At 41.1% G+C, this 15,488-nt stretch overlaps 1 pseudogene; it reads left to right on the top strand.

The window, feature by feature from the left end:
• Positions 1–2,370: 2,370 nt before the first annotated feature.
• Positions 2,371–15,101, top strand: LOC119303803 (annotated as a pseudogene).
• The last annotated feature ends 387 nt before the right edge of the window (positions 15,102–15,488 follow it).

The raw sequence follows: 15,488 nt of genomic DNA, 5'->3' as shown, positions 1-15,488 counted from the left end.
TGCAGCGAGATTGAGTTGCCTTTTATTAGGCCGATGGTTATTTAGTTGTCACTAATTAAGCTGCTAACTACCTAGTTAGTTAAGGGTACTTTCGTCTAAAATTCTCTTCAATTATGTGTCTTGGTCACCGTGCTAAAAAAATACACCTTATATAAAGGAACGGAGGGAGTATTTCTTATGTTATGCCTGATCCGATTCTGATGAGCATTACTTCGAGCAAATCCATTTTAGCTTTGTGTTAATAATCTATAACTACAAATTTATGTGTTGTTGTTGGCGTTTAGAGATATCTATTTTCAAATATGGACATGACAGGGCTGGTGGAGATTCCACTTATACTTGGAGCAACATGCATAATGCCCCTCTTCAAGATAAGCTTGATTGGATCTTCTCATGTAAGACTTGGACTTTATCATATCCTAATATCTCTAGATCTACCTCTTGCCAGACCAACTTCTGACCACACTCCTTGAGTGGTCCAAACTGGCACAATAATTCCAAAATCCAAAATCTTTGGGTTTGATTTTTTATTTTTAAGAAAAGGAGGGTTACCCGATCTATTCGGGTTTGAAAATTATTGGCTGGAGGCTGAAGTATCCTTGTTGATTTCAAACAAGTTGTTTCTGACATATGGAGTCAGCAAGTTCTTGAGCTGATAGTGCTAGCAATCCAAGAGGCTTAAGTAAGAGGATGATTGGATATGTTTTAGTCTCATGACTAAAAGTAGTGGGACTAAAACTTGCTAGCCTCACCCATGCTTGGATCCAAATACTAAAGAGACTAAAATCAAGTTAATGAGCATTTATTATCTTCCAAACCCTCCAATCGAGAACTCGCATGTGTTAAAGGAGAGGAGTTAAATGAGGAGAGAGGGGACTAATCCATATTTTAGTAGGGGTATCCCTGACTAAAAAAATTTAGTCTCAAGACTAGTTTTAGCCTCTCTTTAGTCAGGGGTACTTGGAACTTTAGCCTCATAAAGAGACTATTTTTAGTCAGACTAAAATAAGTCCATTGGATCCAAGCACCCTCTAAGACCTTAAATCTTGTTTCAGAAGAACTTCTATCCTCTCAGCTACAATCCAAGTAACCAATAATGCCATTCTCTAATATGACACCATTGAGGGATTCCGGAATCTTAGCACAAAATAATGAAATGGGAGATTAATCCTTAAAGCACATCTTATTAGGCTGGTCATAGTGAGGAGTAACTTAGACTAGTGTCATGCATATGACACTAGCCTAAGTTACTATCTTCATAATGCAAAGTAACAAAATAGTAGTAACTTAGATGGCTTCATTAATTACCTTGTAGACTCATCTTGTCTTGAAAAGCGTTATGTTACAGTAACATAGTTACCACTTCTTATTAATTACTTGCAACATAAGCAAAAAATTCTTGAAGTGCGCTATGTTACTAGCTAAGTTACTCCCACTATGACTAGTCTTAGACTGGTTGTAATGGGGAGTATCATATACTAGTATCATGCATATGATACTGGTGTATGATACTACATCCGTAATGCATGGTATCATATATATGTTGGTATCATATAGGACTACATTTATTGTCATGTATGACACAAAGTAGCGCATCATTGAATATGATACGATATCATGATATGATACTCAAGCCTCTCTTTCTTCATTTAATTCTATGTCACCTCATCAAAATTGCTTAGGTGGCATGCATGATACTACCTATGATACTCCCATTACGACCATCCTTAGACTAGTCACAATGGGAGTAACTTAACTAGTAACATCACACATTTCAATACAGAATTGCTTATGTGACAGCTAATTAATAAGGAGAGAGGGGTTTGTGGTAACTTAGGTAGTTACTGTAACATCACACATTTCAAAGCATAATGAGTCTATAGCCTAATAAATAAACTCTTTCATGATACCACTCATCAAAGTAGTAACATAGACTAGTAACATCGGCAAATTACTACTCTATGTTACTCCTCACTGTGAGCAGTCGCCAAAAAACTTACTGGAACAAAGGGCCCGATGGATGTGGAGAGAGAACGTGCATGCTGGACTGGTCGGTTAATTTCAGGTGGAGTAATTGTTGCTTGCAGGAGGCCAACAATTGCCGCATATACTACGGGAGTTAATTGAGCGAGACGGTTGGCTAATTGTGCGCTTCAATTTCTGCATGGTCCCAGCCCACTTGCCCTGTCGACTAGAGGAAGTAATAGTCTACTAGCTGTTTCCTATATTCAGGGATCAGAACTAATTGTTGTTGTGATTTGCTAATAATCACAACGGATTGTACTCCATTTCCTCTTGTATAGGCCACATGCGCATATAAATATGATGGTAGGCGGACCTCGTCTGGAGCGGCAAAACCAGTCTTCAACCATGGTAAAGTCCAAAGATGATCGGTACTCTTCCGGTGATCGGAGCGGCCGCGGCGGCCTCACGGCGTCGGCCATCGTCGCCCCAGCCGTGTCCGGGTCGCACGTTCTCAAGATCGAAGGGTACTCCCGAACCAAAGGGCTTGGCAACGGCAAGTGCATCGTATCCAGGACCTCCGCAGTCGGCGGCCGTAGGTGGTATATCCAATAGTACTTCCCTAATGGCAGCGGCACTGACGCTGCCGATTGGATATCCATCTTCATCTGCCTCCATGACGATGATACCAATGAAGTCAAAGCATCATACAAGATTAATCTGCTCGATCAAGGCGGGAATCCGGTCCCATCGTACGGCTTTGCCAGGTCGACTAAAACCTTCTCCAGAAGAATGCCATGGGGTTGCAGAGCATTCATCAAGAGAAGGGACTTAGGCCTTCTTTGATTCACAGGAAAGGAAAAATGGAGGAATAGGAAAATTAGAGGATTGACATGCCCTACCCACCTGAATCCTATGGAAGTAGAAAACATAGGGTTTGGCACAACTGGGGTGTTTGATGGGAGCATAGGAAAATCATAGGAACTCAGAGCATTATAATATTATTATTTTGAAAGGTGTGCTTTCAAAACAGGTAGCCGTTACTCACTGAGCTAGCCGTTAGGCTACAACAGGATATATATACGTACGCAAGCACAACGTTTCTTCTTTACAAGCTCTCCATTTCATACAGCCAAGAACAGGTTACATGCAAGTCTTTGCTGGTGATAGCTGAAGTTTTCTCATACTTGCTTGATCTTCTCTCAAATCTGAGGTTAGTTCTTCTCATGTACACGTCCCTTTGCTTTTTTTAGATCTTCTCCATGTATACATTCCCTTTGCTTTAGTTCTTTGCCATGTACATGTTTCCACCACTGCCATTCAGTCCATATCAAGAAAATCGACAGCACTGGATACAATTTTCATCCTAGCCGACCACCCAAAATCATCAAGTCACCAACAACCATCAGCATGAAAAGCCATATTCTTTTTTAGTTCTTGCATTCTATAACTGATTCAAACATATGCTGAGGTGAAAGGCAAGAAAAGAAATATTGTCTTAATATCATGACACAGTAGAATGATCTACGCTAAGCCGTATCAGTTATCTGCCAAAAAAAATCCAGAGTATGACATAGTTATTTGGATCACGATGTGACTAGCATGGCAGAATTAAGCCTTGTTGTTTGTTATCTGCCAAAAAAATCCAGAGTATGACATAGTTATTTGGGATCACGATGTGACTAGCATGGCAGAATTAAGCCTTGTTGTTTGACCAATAAATTACTAGAAGTCTAACTATGCTAATTAAGCAGATTATATTTAAACTTGTAAAGTCATGACGCAGCTCACTAATTTCCACAGGCTTGTTTGTCATAACAGATGGATCCAAGCTACAGTCGTAGATCAAAAAGTGAGGATGAATTTGCTCTTTTTGTTCTTCCTACTTTAGAAGAACCCTCTCATTCCTCAAGAAGACCTATGCACACTTCAATACTTACAGGTGCACGACGTGTAAACGAAATTTTGAATGGACATGAAGACCTATGCAAAAGGCACTTCAGAATGGAGATTGACATATTTCAAGCTTTGGTTCAAAAACTGCGCGAGAATGATCGCCTTGTTGATGGAAGAGATGTCTCAGTAGAAGAACAAGTTGCTATATTTTTGTATGCATTATCTAAGAATGCAACAAATGATACTTTGGCAGATTGGTTTCAGCATAGTGGACAAACAATAAGTTACTATTTTGGAGAAGTGCTCAATGCAATTACAGAACTCTATTCTGTATATATACGTCCACCTTCCCTACACCCGCATCCAATCTTGAGTAAACAGAAGTTCTACCCCTTTTTTATGGTATGTATGCACGCTTATGATCAAGTTCAAATAACATAATTTCGAAATTTTATGGAGAAGATTATATGGCTTATGTACTTATATTTATGCAGGACTGCATCGGTGCTATAGATGGTACACATATTCCATTGGAATTACCTGATCATGAGCAAGAACCATATCGCAATAGGAAGCAAACATTGTCACAAAATGTTATGGTAGCATGCGATTTTGATTTAAAGTTTGTGCATGTACATGCTGGTTGGGAGGGATCAGCTTCAGATGCAAGAGTCCTACAAGATGCACTTAACCATGGGTTTCAAGTACCCCCCGGAAAATTTTACCTTGTAGATGCTGGTTATGCAAATACACCACAATTTCTGGCACCATATCGTGGTACTAGATACCACCTGCAAGAACAAGGGAGAGTTCGCCAAAGGCCAAGAAATTACAAGGAATTATTCAACCTACGGCATGCACAACTCCGAAACCATATCGAGAGGACTATTGGTATAGTAAAAATGAGATTTCCAATATTGAGAGTGGCTTCACATTACTCTGTTACCAAACAAATTGACATATCAGTTGCTAGTTGTGTGCTTCACAATTTCATACGTTTGCATAATGGAGATCTATCTTGGCCTGAGAATACTGCTGTGGAGATTGACCAAGAACAATTTGTTGATGTGCCAAGTGGAGATCACAAGTATCATAATGACATACATGCATTTAATTACTCTAGAGAAGCTGGGAATCAAAAGCGAGAAGATATAGCACAACAAATGTGGGCACAGTATGTATCACAAAGATCATAGAATATGTAATATGTTATCCAAGTTCAGCTACCATTCTTGTACTTGAAATATGACATGCAAGTTGTAATACCATTCTTGGACTTCAAATTTGCAATAGTACTACAAATTTTCATGCATGCCTAACCAAAAGCCTCTCAACATAACTACCAAAATATACTAAACCATCATGGTCAGTTCTATGACCAACTGAACTAAACATAAATATATGACACCTACAGACCAAAAGCTTCCCTAAAATAGAACCTACGATCTCAGTGGATCACCACAATGGCTAATTTTGATGGGTTGTTTGGGCACGCGCAATCTCTCTTTTAAGCCAAGCCAGTCGTAGTTCATTAGTAGAATATGACAAGAAAACTTCCCTGTTCTCCTTGCATTTGAAGATATCTGATGCCATCAACATATCTCCTGGTTGTAAACCTTCCAACCCTTCAACTGTTGTGATGCACTTGTTGATGGTGTAGGGGTCCTCTAGCTTCTTCTCCTCAATTGCAGCAAATCGATCAATTTCTTCCTTCTTCAGTTTTAGATACTTCTCATGGAAATCATCATTAGCACCACGTTTCTGTTTTTTCCCACGCCTAGTGTCATGTTTCTCCATTTGTGTAGATCTTGGCGGGGGCTTGCACATGCTGAATAGGTGTAGATAGGTGCGGGGGAGAATCCAAATTGAACTCGTCAAGTTTTTCATCTAATGTAAACTGCATATCTGACTCACCGGCAGCTGGCATGGTAGGTGATGATGATTGATACAGATCCGTCACTTGTGTCGATTGTGATGAGGGAACTGGTGCATGCTTCCTCTTCCTAGTATAATGGTCCAAGCCTCGACGAGTTCTCCCTTCAGCATAACGACCTACAGAATAGTTCCAGAAATTTGTTTAGAACAATTAAACCTTATATGCAAAGTGTAGACAGCAAGAAAAATAAGCTACAATGTAAATGGCAACAGTATGTTAGTCACCTTCATAGAGTGGAGCTAATTCTTCATAAAGGGGGAATGACCTTTCTTTCCATTGCAGGACATCCTTGCTGTTCTTACGAGCGGCAAAGCTTGCCCAAACATTATCTGGTGCATCAACCATTTTTCTGTCCTTATCCCATCCAAAGCCACTTTGATCCAACAATTCTTTAACATTTCGATAGTCTCTCTTCAGATCCTGCTCCTTTTGTTTGACTTGGTTGAGAGTAAATGATTGATCAAACCTTTGATTTAGTCGAGAAACAATATTTGTCCATGCCTCCTTACTCCAAGCATTATGTGTCCGAAAACCAGGCACATCATAATCTTTTAAGAGTCTAACAAGGAACAACTTCATTCGATGACTCCATTTGGCTCGAGTATTAACTTTTGTGAGTCCTAAATATTTAACATAGGTGGACGAATTTAGTTTCTAAACATCACAACTATTCTTTTTATAACAGCAACACATAACAACTTAATAAAGTTGCACAACTGAGTTTATCAAAGTCATTGAAACATCAGATCATACCTATTTCTGGATGAAGACTTGTAGTCCCACCATGAAGTTCAAGATCAATTGCCCCATTGGATTGCAGATGATGGCCTTGTCGCTCTGACAGGCACCATCGATCAGCCATTTGGGGACTCCATTTGACTCGAGTATTACCTTTTGTGACTCCTAAATATTCAAAATAGATGAACAAATTTAGTTTCTAAATCAATGACACGTCACAACTAAATAAAATTGCACATCTGAGTTTATCAAAGTCATTCAAACATCAAAGCATACCTATTTCTGGATGAAGACTTGCAGTCCCACCATCAAGTTCAAGATCAATTGCACCATTGGATTGCAAATGATGACCTTGTCGCTCTGACAGGCACCAATGATCAGCTACCTACATGCATCAGACTGTTAATTAGCATACATTCTGTTAGCACATATGCAAGGGCGCCAATGATATTTGTGCAGAAGAGAATCCATGGAAGATGAAAATTTAGTGCCTTGTGCGCGCACACAAATTACCATGTTCCTATATATGTTATGTGCATTGCGAATTAACTCAAACTTAAGAAAATATATATGTTGATCTAATAGCTATGAAGAAAACGGTCTCATGATACTCATACAGTGGTAATGAACCAGAAGAAAACTAGCAATACGAGTAGCATCAGGACATGGCCTCACATGTCATTTGGTAGGCTACCGGATAAACTCAAATCTGAGAAAATATTTAGACCTGTAGTTGCAAAGAAAATCCCCAATCCCGAAACAGTAATCTGAGATCTGAAAAACGGGAGAAAAATCCACAATACGTTGCAAGCCAATACTAATCAAAATCAATCGTATGTGTGTATGGTAGCTACAAATCATGGTAGTTGATGCCGAGCAACAAGACAAAAATTCAATTAGCTATCATATGAAGCAAGGGAGGACCGGATCTAGCTTTTGGAGTGGCCCCCAAAGTACCTTGTTGCTGGACATCGCGGGTGGGAGCACAGACGGAAGAGGCCTGTCCTCCAGCGGAGGAGTTGAGCTGAGGGCCGCGCGGCCGGCCGGCCGGCCGTGGCGCAGCACGACTAGGTCGATGCGAATGAGATGGGGAAAAGCGGTGCTGTAGGAGGAGGGTTTGCTGTTTTGCGTTTTCTGCCGATGTGGTGTCGTGATAAGGTACGCGAAGCCTGTTATTTACCGCGAAAATTGTGGGTGAGCGAGCGGCGCGCGCTTTTCTTCCCGCCAGGATTCTTTCCGAGAGGTCGGACTTCTTGGAAAATTTCCTGTGAAATACAGAAGGGAAACTTCCACAGGATATATTCCTGAGGATTGAATTCCTGTAAATCAAACAACCATCACAGGAAAAAATCCATAGGATTACAATCCTATGAAAATCCTATAAAAATCCTATGAATCAAAGAAGGCCTTAGCCATTGTGGTGATCCACTGTGATCATAGGTTCTATTTTAGGGAAGCTTTTGGTCTGTAGGTGTCATATATTTATGTTTAGTTCAGTTGGTCATAGAACTGACCATGATGGTTTAGTATATTTTGGTAGTTATGTTGAGAGGCTTTTGGTTAGGCATGCATGAAAATTTGTAGTACTATTGCAAATTTGAAGTCCAAGAATGGTATTACAACTTGCCTGTCATATTTCAAGTACAAGAATGGTAGCTGAACTTGGATAACATATTACATATTCTATGATCTTTGTGATACATACTGTGCCCATATTTGTTGTGCTATATCTTCTCGCTTTTGATTCCTAGCTTCTCTAGAGTAATTAAATGCATGTATGTCATTATGATACTTGTGATCTCCACTTGGCACATCAACAAATTGTTCTTGGTCAATCTCCACAGCAGTATTCTCAGGCCAAGATAGATCTCCATTATGCAAACGTATGAAATTGTGAAGCACACAACTAGCAACTGATATGTCAATTTGTTTGGTAACAGAGTAATGTGAAGCCACTCTCAATATTGGAAATCTCATTTTTACTATACCAATAGTCCTCTCGATATGGTTTCGGAGTTGTGCATGCCGTAGGTTGAATAATTCCTTGTAATTTCTTGGCCTTTGGCGAACTCTCCCTTGTTCTTGCAGGTGGTATCTAGTACCACGATATGGTGCCAGAAATTGTGGTGTATTTGCATAACCAGCATCTACAAGGTAAAATTTTCCGGGGGGTACTTGAAACCCATGGTTAAGTGCATCTTGTAGGACTCTTGCATCTGAAGCTGATCCCTCCCAACCAGCATGTACATGCACAAACTTTAAATCAAAATCGCATGCTACCATAACATTTTGTGACAATGTTTGCTTCCTATTGCGATATGGTTCTTGCTCATGAACAGGTAATTCCAATGGAATATGTGTACCATCTATAGCACCGATGCAGTCCTGCATAAATATAAGTACATAAGCCATATAATCTTCTCCATAAAATTTCGAAATTATGTTATTTGAACTTGATCATAAGCGTGCATACATACCATAAAAAAGGGGTAGAACTTCTGTTTACTCAAGATTGGATGCGGGTGTAGGGAAGGTGGACGTATATATACAGAATAGAGTTCTGTAATTGCATTGAGCACTTCTCCAAAATAGTAACTTATTGTTTGTCCACTATGCTGAAACCAATCTGCCAAAGTATCATTTGTTGCATTCTTAGATAATGCATACAAAAATATAGCAACTTGTTCTTCTACTGAGACATCTCTTCCATCAACAAGGCGATCATTCTCACGCAGTTTTTGAACCAAAGCTTGAAATATGTCAATCTCCATTCTGAAGTGCCTTTTGCATAGGTCTTCATGTCCATTCAAAATTTCGTTTACACGTCATGCACCTGTAAGTATTGAAGTGTGCATAGGTCTTCTTGAGGAATGAGAGGGTTCTTCTAAAGTAGGAAGAACAAAAAGAGCAAATTCATCCTCACTTTTTGATCTACGACTGTAGCTTGGATCCATCTGTTATGACAAACAAGCCTGTGGAAATTAGTGAGCTGCGTCATGACTTTACAAGTTTAAATATAATCTGCTTAATTAGCATAGTTAGACTTCTAGTAATTTATTGGTCAAACAACAAGGCTTAACTCTGCCATGCTAGTCACATCGTGATCCCAAATAACTTTGTCATACTCTGGATTTTTTTGGCAGATAACAAACAACAAGGCTTAATTCTGCCATGCTAGTCACATCGTGATCCAAATAACTATGTCATACTCTGGATTTTTTTTGGCAGATAACTGATACGGCTTAGCGTAGATCATTCTACTGTGTCATGATATTAAGACAATATTTCTTTTCTTGCCTTTCACCTCAGCATATGTTTGAATCAGTTACAGAATGCAAGAACTAGAAAAGAATATGGCTTTTCATGCTGATGGTTGTTGGTGACTTGATGATTTTGGGTGGTCGGCTAGGATGAAAATTGTATCCGGTGCTGTCGATTTTCTTGATATGGACTGAATGGCAGTGGTGGAAACATGTACAGGGCAAAGAACTAAAGCAAAGGGAATGTATACATGGAGAAGATCTAAAAAAAGCAAAGGGACGTGTACATGAGAAGAACTAACCTCAGATTTGAGAGAAGATCAAGCAAGTATGAGAAAACTTCAGCTATCACCAGCAAAGACTTGCATGTAACCTGTTCTTGGCTGTATGAAATGGAGAGCTTGTAAAGAAGACACGTTGTGCTTGCGTACGTATATATATCCTGTTGTAGCCTAACGGCTAGCTCAGTGAGTAACGGCTACCTGTTTTGAAAGCACACCTTTCAAAATAATAATATTATAATGCTCTGAGTTCCTATGCTTTTCCTATGCTCCCATCAAACACCCCAGTTGTGCCAAACCCTATGTTTTCTACTTCCATAGGATTCAGGTGGGTAGGGCATGTCAATCCTCTAATTTTCCTATTCCTCCATTTTTCCTTTCCTATGAATCAAAGAAGGCCTAATTTTGATGGGTTGTTTGGGCACGCGCAATCTCTCTTTTAAGCCAAGCCAGTCGTAGTTCATTAGTAGAATATGACAAGAAAACTTCCCTGTTCTCCTTGCATTTGAAGATATCTGATGCCATCAACATATCTCCTAGTTGTAAACCTTCCAACCCTTCAACTGTTGTGATGCACTTGTTGATGGTGTAGGGGTCCTCTAGCTTCTTCTCCTCAATTGCAGCAAATCGATCAATTTCTTCCTTCTTCAGTTTTAGATACTTCTCATGGAAATCATCATTAGCACCACGTTTCTGTTTTTTCCCACGCCTAGTGTCATGTTTCTCCATTTGTGTAGATCTTGGCGGGGCTTGCACATGCTGAATAGGTGTAGATAGGTGCGGGGGAGAATCCAAATTGAACTCGTCAAGTTTTTCATCTAATGTAAACTGCATATCTGACTCACCGGCAGCTGGCATGGTAGGTGATGGTGATTGATACAGATCCGTCACTTGTGTCGATTGTGATGAGGGAACTGGTGCATGCTTCCTCTTCCTAGTATAATGGTCCAAGCCTCGACGAGTTCTCCCTTCAGCATAACGACCTACAGAATAGTTCCAGAAATTTGTTTAGAACAATTAAACCTTATATGCAAAGTGTAGACAACAAGAAAAATAAGCTACAATGTAAATGGCAACAGTATGTTAGTCACCTTCATAGAGTGGAGCTAATTCTTCATAAAGGGGGAATGACCTTTCTTTCCATTGCAGGACATCCTTGCTGTTCTTACGAGCGGCAAAGCTTGCCCAAACATTATCTGGTGCATCAACCATTTTTCTGTCCTTATCCCATCCAAAGCCACTTTGATCCAACAATTCTTTAACATTTCGATAGTCTCTCTTCAGATCCTGCTCCTTTTGTTTGACTTGGTTGAGAGTAAATGATTGATCAAACCTTTGATTTAGTCGAGAAACAATATTTGTCCATGCCTCCTTACTCCAAGCATTATGTGTCCGAAAACCAGGCACATCATAATCTTTTAAGAGTCTAACAAGGAACAACTTCATTCGGTGACTCCATTTGGCTCGAGTATTAACTTTTGTGAGTCCTAAATATTTAACATAGGTGGACGAATTTAGTTTCTAAACATCACAACTATTCTTTTTATAACAGCAACACATAACAACTTAATAAAGTTGCACAACTGAGTTTATCAAAGTCATTGAAACATCAGATCATACCTATTTCTGGATGAAGACTTGTAGTCCCACCATGAAGTTCAAGATCAATTGCCCCATTGGATTGCAGATGATGGCCTTGTCGCTCTGACAGGCACCATCGATCAGCCATTTGGGGACTCCATTTGACTCGAGTATTACCTTTTGTGACTCCTAAATATTCAAAATAGATGAACAAATTTAGTTTCTAAATCAATGACACGTCACAACTAAATAAAATTGCACATCTGAGTTTATCAAAGTCATTCAAACATCAAAGCATACCTATTTCTGGATGAAGACTTGCAGTCCCACCATCAAGTTCAAGATCAATTGCACCATTGGATTGCAAATGATGACCTTGTCGCTCTGACAGGCACCAATGATCAGCTACCTACATGCATCAGACTGTTAATTAGCATACATTCTGTTAGCACATATGCAAGGGCGCCAATGATATTTGTGCAGAAGAGAATCCATGGAAGATGAAAATTTAGTGCCTTGTGCGCGCACACAAATTACCATGTTCCTATATATGTTATGTGCATTGCGAATTAACTCAAACTTAAGAAAATATATATGTTGATCTAATAGCTATGAAGAAAACGGTCTCATGATACTCATACAGTGGTAATGAACCAGAAGAAAACTAGCAATACGAGTAGCATCAGGACATGGCCTCACATGTCATTTGGTAGGCTATCGGATAAACTCAAATCTGAGAAAATATTTAGACCTGTAGTTGCAAAGAAAATCCCCAATCCCGAAACAGTAATCTGAGATCTGAAAAACGGGAGAAAAATCCACAATACGTTGCAAGCCAATACTAATCAAAATCAATCGTATGTGTGTATGGTAGCTACAAATCATGGTAGTTGATGCCGAGCAACAAGACAAAAATTCAATTAGCTATCATATGAAGCAAGGGAGGACCGGATCTAGCTTTTGGAGTGGCCCCCAAAGTACCTTGTTGCTGGACATCGCGGGTGGGAGCACAGACGGAAGAGGCCTGTCCTCCAGCGGAGGAGTTGAGCTGAGGGCCGCGCGGCCGGCCGGCCGGCCGTGGCGCAGCACGACTAGGTCGATGCGAATGAGATGGGGAAAAGCGGTGCTGTAGGAGGAGGGTTTGCTGTTTTGCGTTTTCTGCCGATGTGGTGTCGTGATAAGGTACGCGAAGCCTGTTATTTACCGCGAAAACTGTGGGTGAGCGAGCGGCGCGCGCTTTTCTTCCCGCCAGGATTCTTTCCGAGAGGTCGGACTTCTTGGAAAATTTCCTGTGAAATACAGAAGGGAAACTTCCACAGGATATATTCCTGAGGATTGAATTCCTGTAAATCAAACAACCATCACAGGAAAAAATCCATAGGATTACAATCCTATGAAAATCCTATAAAAATCCTATGAATCAAAGAAGGCCTTAGAGGAATCAGTTTACCTCAGGAATGATGTTTTCAGCGTCAGGTGTGATCTCACTGTGAACATGGGCATCTTCACCAAGCACCTTGTCCCGGTTACCACCCTTCTTAGGGTCAAAAAAGAAAGATTCTAGCAATTACTGGCAACTACTAGTCTATAATGTTGATTTTACCATGCGAGCCAAGTTATATGTAAATCAGTCCGTAGGATTGGTATAAATATGATGTCCAATTTTTACTCGCTGATTAGAAATCTTCGTGTCTTCTACGTTGGTTTATTAGTCCATGTCGAATTTTGAGTCTTAAGAGTTCCATCAAAAGTGCTGTCACTGGATTTGTATGTGAAAGAAGTTTTAAAGAATATGTTTTTGTGGCGTGTGATTCATGATTGATTACTCAAAATTTGACTAACAACTCCGGGGGACATAGACGAAGAGTAAATATCTGCAATGAGCGATAGAACAACGAGTTGTGATGTAAAGCGTTGGTGGAAACTGAAGAGGCGCCGCATCACTGCGGCTTGTTGGCTTCTCGCTTTGCCGTCTTAGATTCACTGGCCTGTCCACTCGCGAGTTATTAAGAACCGGCGGTTGGTATTCTACGGTCTACGCACATAGTGGATGCCATGGATCCGTCTCCTCGGCGCACCGCGCGTGCACGGGGAGATACTCCGGCTGCTGGTGTGATGGGCATGAATAAAACCAAACAAGGCCACCATAAGTACCACTGATTGTTCAGCTCCGTCCCATTCTGGCCATAGCCAAACTCCGTTCTTCTTCCACTTTCTCACCTCTGCTCTGCTATGTTATCCATGGTCGACAGCGGTCGTGGCACGCAATGGCAGTCCTCGCCGGCCATCGTGGCGCGAGCTGTGCAAGTGTCTGGCTCGCACATTCTGAAGATAGATGGGTACTCCCGAACCAAGGGGCTGGGCACCGGCAAATGCATCACGTCTGAGACGTTCCAGGTCGGTGGCCATCTCTGGTGTATGAAATACTACCCGGATGGCTACACAGGCTACAATAACTCAATATCCATCAGTCTGTGTCTTGATCAGGCTGAGGTCAATGAGGTTCGAGCACGATACAAGATTAGTTTTCTTGATCAGGATGGAGAACCAGTGCCTTCGCCTACCTACAACCAAGCATGTTACACTTCCTTCAAAGAACAAGGTCCACAGGTTTGCTATAATCTCATCAGTAGGAAGGACTTAGAGGAGTCGGTCTACCTCAAAGATGATATTTTCAGCGTTAGGTGTGATATCACTATTACAAAGGAGATCTTCACAGAGCCCATCCAGCTATTTGTCATGGTGCCACCATCCGACGTGCATCAGCATCTTGGCCGGTTACTCTTGGCAGGCGATGGGGCCGATATCTCACCTTCAAGGTTGGCGGAGATACTTTCTCTGCACACAGGTGCGTGCTTGCTGCCCGGTCCTCTGTCTCCAGGGCGGAGCTCTTTGGTCCTATGAAGGAGAAGACCACAACTTGTGTACATATAAAGGATATGGAAGCTAGGGTCTTCAAGGCCATGCTCCACTTCATCTACTCGGACTCGCTGCCACATATTGACGACGACGATTCTATTGGGATGGCTCAGCATCTGCTTGTAGCGGCGGACAGGTATAACCTCGAGAGGCTGAAGCTGATATGCGTGCAGAAGCTGTGCAACAACATGGACACAAGCATGGCGGCGACAACCTTAGCATTGGCTGAGCAGCACGGATGCCGCGGGCTCAAGGAAGTATGTTTAAGTTCCTTGGATCCGCAAGTAATATTCTGAAGGCGGTCATGGCGAGCGATGGATTTGAGCATCTGAGGAGCAGCTGTCTCTCTGTTCTCAAGGAGCTTGTGGCCAAACTTGCTCCCTGATCTTAGGTCGAAAGCAACGAAACTATGGGATTATCAGGATTATCATGCCGCTTCTATTTTCAGTAGAGACACTAGCATCGAAGTACTCAAATTTGTATCAATCATTCATGTACTCTCCAGTGACTTGCCTTCCATCGGCAGCTTATCAATCCAAATAATGTAGCAGAAGGCATCAACTTATATAAATGATTTTACCAAGCAAGGGAAAATTGTATAACATAATTCCAAATTCATACTAATCCGGTAAAATTGTCTTCAGGGTCTGATGGCTTTTCTTCAGACGGGCCCTGCCATTTTGTTCAACTCGCGAGTGAAAAGGCAAGATTAGCCAACATAAATCTCTGGCGACAGATGCGGCCAATTATCTCTGTTCTCAATTTCAACCAAGGGGGTCCCTGTGAAGAAAGATCGGCAGTGGTTAGGTTAGCCTGGAAGCTGCAGAATCCAAGAGAAATAAGGGATGGAAGAAGAGGAAAAGAAAGCATGTAGTAGAGCTTTTCCAGAAGGTGGAGCTCATTCACATGTTCCTA

Source organism: Triticum dicoccoides, chromosome 5A (assembly GCF_002162155.2).
Source record: "Triticum dicoccoides isolate Atlit2015 ecotype Zavitan chromosome 5A, WEW_v2.0, whole genome shotgun sequence".
Classification (NCBI taxonomy): Eukaryota; Viridiplantae; Streptophyta; class Magnoliopsida; order Poales; family Poaceae; genus Triticum; species Triticum dicoccoides.
This window is presented reverse-complemented; position numbering and strand designations above follow the sequence as displayed.